The sequence below is a fragment of the Miscanthus floridulus genome, chromosome 13 (assembly GCF_019320115.1).
Source record: "Miscanthus floridulus cultivar M001 chromosome 13, ASM1932011v1, whole genome shotgun sequence".
Lineage (NCBI taxonomy): Eukaryota > Viridiplantae > Streptophyta > Magnoliopsida > Poales > Poaceae > Miscanthus > Miscanthus floridulus.
The window spans coordinates 12,251,344-12,254,905 of NC_089592.1; the positions used below are offsets into that span (position 1 = coordinate 12,251,344).

General features: G+C 43.6%; 1 pseudogene; it reads right to left on the reverse strand.

Annotated features, from left to right (window-relative positions):
- Positions 1-1,008: 1,008 nt before the first annotated feature.
- LOC136499463 (uncharacterized) lies at positions 1,009-2,938 on the reverse strand (annotated as a pseudogene).
- Between the last annotated feature and the right edge of the window lie 624 nt (positions 2,939-3,562).

The following is a 3,562-nucleotide window of genomic DNA, read 5'->3' on the forward strand; positions in this document are numbered from 1 at the left end:
TCAGCATAGAAGGATTCTGCTATAGTGAATGGCTTTTTATCAGCAAAAATCCTTACTACGCTCCCTGAAGGATCTTTATACTTGATGCATTGATGGAGAGTAGATGGAACAACCCCATTTTCATGCAGCCATGGGCGACCGATAAGAACATTATATGAGGTAGCCGCATCAATCACATGGAAGTATACATATGTCATAAGATCTTCAAACTTTAGAACTAGAGATATGGTGCCCAATGCTTCTTGACCAGCTTGGTTAAAGCCATGAATGACAACATTTGAGCGACATAGGTCTCCTTTAGAATACCCAATCTTTTTAAGAGTGTGCAAGGGTAACAAGTTTATGGCTGAACCACCATCAATCATTATGTGATTAATGGGAAGATCATCGATCTCGCCAAACATAAGAAGGGGTCTATTATGCTTTTTATTTCCTAACAACAGATCCCCATCATTGAACGTAATACTTTGAGTTTGGGATAATTTTACTTCTGCTTGTGAAACTTCAACCCTATAATCTTCAGAGAAGGAAAGTGCAGTAATAAATGCATTTCACAAATTAGAAGAGAGACACAAAGCATCATACACAGAAAGCATAGCCGGTATTTTTTTCAAGTGCGAGATTACATCATACTTGACCAACAAATTAGAAGTATGGTCAGTCGCATCATTCAGAGTTACATTTAGGGGATTTCTTTGTTGAGGAGATGGCCTAGTTAGTTGACGAACTGACCTAAGCTGAACTTCCTCAACTTTGGGTGCCTCTTCTTCAGGGAAGTGAAGAGACTCCTCATCATCCTCAAAACCTCTGATGGGAAAGCAGCATATTCTTCGAGGGGGTTGTCCTCTTCTTTATATTTTGGTAGAAGCGCGGGCCTTCGCCCTTTTCCATCATTCATCGGAGAGCAAATCGTCTTGAGAGTTGCTGATGATGCTCTCCTGATCTTTGGGAATCTGATGGTTCACATTTTGGGGTGTGGATCCACTGAAGGAAAGCCATGCCTTCATGCTAGCACTTAGCTTGCTGTTGTGGATGCCTTGAGGAAGACATATTAACATGCTCAGGTTTTGATATCATATATTGATCATAAGTTTGCCACATTTTTGGAGTTGCACAACTCACCGGATCACTTTGAAAAGTGGCGACATTTGACGTAGCCGTTTTCTTTCCATTTGTCATGCTTTTGAGTAGATCGGCATCTATGGTGCCTTCATCTATGAGCTTTTGTATCTTGTTTTTTACCACAAAACAATCCTTGAGCGTATGACCCAAGATGCAATGAAAGTAACAAAAATTTGGCTCATCGAATTTAGAAGCTTCTTCTGGCCTTTTCAGTTTGGGGAGCTCGATGAGTTTCAACTCTCATAGGCCCATGAAGAGATCCCCCACTTCTTCGTCGGGGAAAGAGTACTTCTGATTTTGACACTCGCTAAGAGTTGGCCTTCTAGGAGCTAGTGCACCCCCTTTGCTTGGTAATCTTGTGGCGGTGCCCCTAGTTTGGGACTTTTGAGGACCCACTGTTGTCTCCATGGCCTGCATTTGCTTTGGCTTAGAAGATGTGGGCTTATCTTGTGGGTTGTTTTTATCTAATGGCACCTTGTTGAACGTCCTCGGCGGACAAGACATGTGATGCATATAATTCTCTATGTCCATGGCCTTCGAGGACAGCTCTTCAAAAGTTATTGGCCTTACACCCTGCAGGTGAATGGCCATGTCCGGGATCAAGTTATTCATACACATACGAACTGCTTCTGGTTCGGTGATTGGCTGTGGGTAGTGGAGGCTTAAATTCCTCCACCTATTAATGAATTCCGTAGCTTTCTCATTTGGCATTTGTAAGGTTTGAGTCAACTCAGTTATTTCCACTATCCTTTGAGTGCTATAAAAGCGCTCTAGGAAGGCATCTTGCATTTGTTCCCATGTACGGATGGAGCCAGGTGCCAACTTGCTATACCATGTGAAAGCTGGACCCGATAATGTTTGTACAAATTGATGGAGGAGAAGAGCTCCATTGTGGGCTGTATCTTGACACGTAGCAAGGAAATGGGCCAGATGTTCATGTGGTGATCTGGTCCCATTAAATTTACTAAATTGCGGTTGGCGATAGTTGTTAGGAAATGGTACCATGTCCACCTCTGTCGGATATGGTTTTCATATACCCCGGATGCATGGAATAATGTGTTTGCATATATGGAGCCTTTACGCCTTCCGAAATCATCCTTTGTATGGCTTTGAGTGTGATTTTAGGTTGGGGATGGGGATGGGGACCATTATGACTAGTCGAAGCATTCACATCACTTGTACGATTTCTGGTGTTGGCCACCTGCTCATGGAGTGCAGCCAACTCTTCTTCTTTCTGTTGCAATGCAGCCATCATTCGGTTCATCTGCTCTTCAACAGATTGACCCTCATTTGTGGCAAGCACTTGTTCAGCATCGCCTAGCTCACTCCCACTATGTGGAGATGGTGAGCCATCCTCACTTGAGGCTTGTGGATCTTCACCATTTAGTGGGTTTGGATCAGCCGAGCCTGCAGTATCCAATAATTCATTTTCAAAGTTAGAATGATCATCAAATATGGGGTTATAAGACCCTACATAGATCGTATTATTTCTTGAATTACTAGAGTTTGTTAAGCTTTGAGTCACCAGACGATGACCCATCGAAATTTGTTTACGAGGCTTCTTTCTTTTGAAGTGTGTAGAAGCGGAGGAAGTATCACTCGTGTTGCAGGCTGCTTCCTCAACACTCACCGGCATTGAAGAGAATACCTCAAAACGGTTGCTCGAGGCTCTTTTATGAGGAGGCCAATAAGCTAGTGTTGTTGTATCTTCCACTCTTGGAGTGGTTGCTTTTATTTCTCCTTGGGTGCCACCAGCATGGCTTGATGGCGCATCACCTCGTACCCAACTAGACGTGGAGTCAGTTGGTATTGCCATCTCCTTTTGCCTTAAGCTGGCACGTCTTGCATGTATATTGGCAGCCTACTTTGCATATCTCCCTCGCCTTGAGTTCCTTTTTACGAACTCTTGATGCTCGGGTAATTTGGCCAAAGTTTCGGCGCATCACATGATTTTCACCCTCAATATTATCTAAGGCTGTGGATGCTCCAGGCAGCAAGCTCCTTAGGTCCTGGCATATGTCCCTTTCGATGGAAGTCTGAAAAGCCTGCCTAGCAGCATTTTGGATCCTATGATATTCCCTGCTTTGTTGAGCCAAAATTGAATCACAAACATAAGCATGTTGTGCATTAGTCATAGAGTCAATTGCATTGTTGAAGTTGGCCCATGCTTGAAGTCTTTTGCGTTGCCGTTGGTGGTGTCGCTTTAGAGACATAGAATCTTGTATAGAATGCCATGACGGTGCCACCTCTGATGATATAGGATCAGAGAGTGTCATAGCCGGATCAACATGTCCCTTCTTTATATCATTGAGGGAGAGGTGAATCCCTTGCCACTGAAGCTCACGCTTAGGTAGATCATTGCTGAGATTATAGACCAACATGGGGATAAACTCAGGAGCTTTAGCCCGAAGTTGGCTTTTTGTAGATGAACCACTTTCAG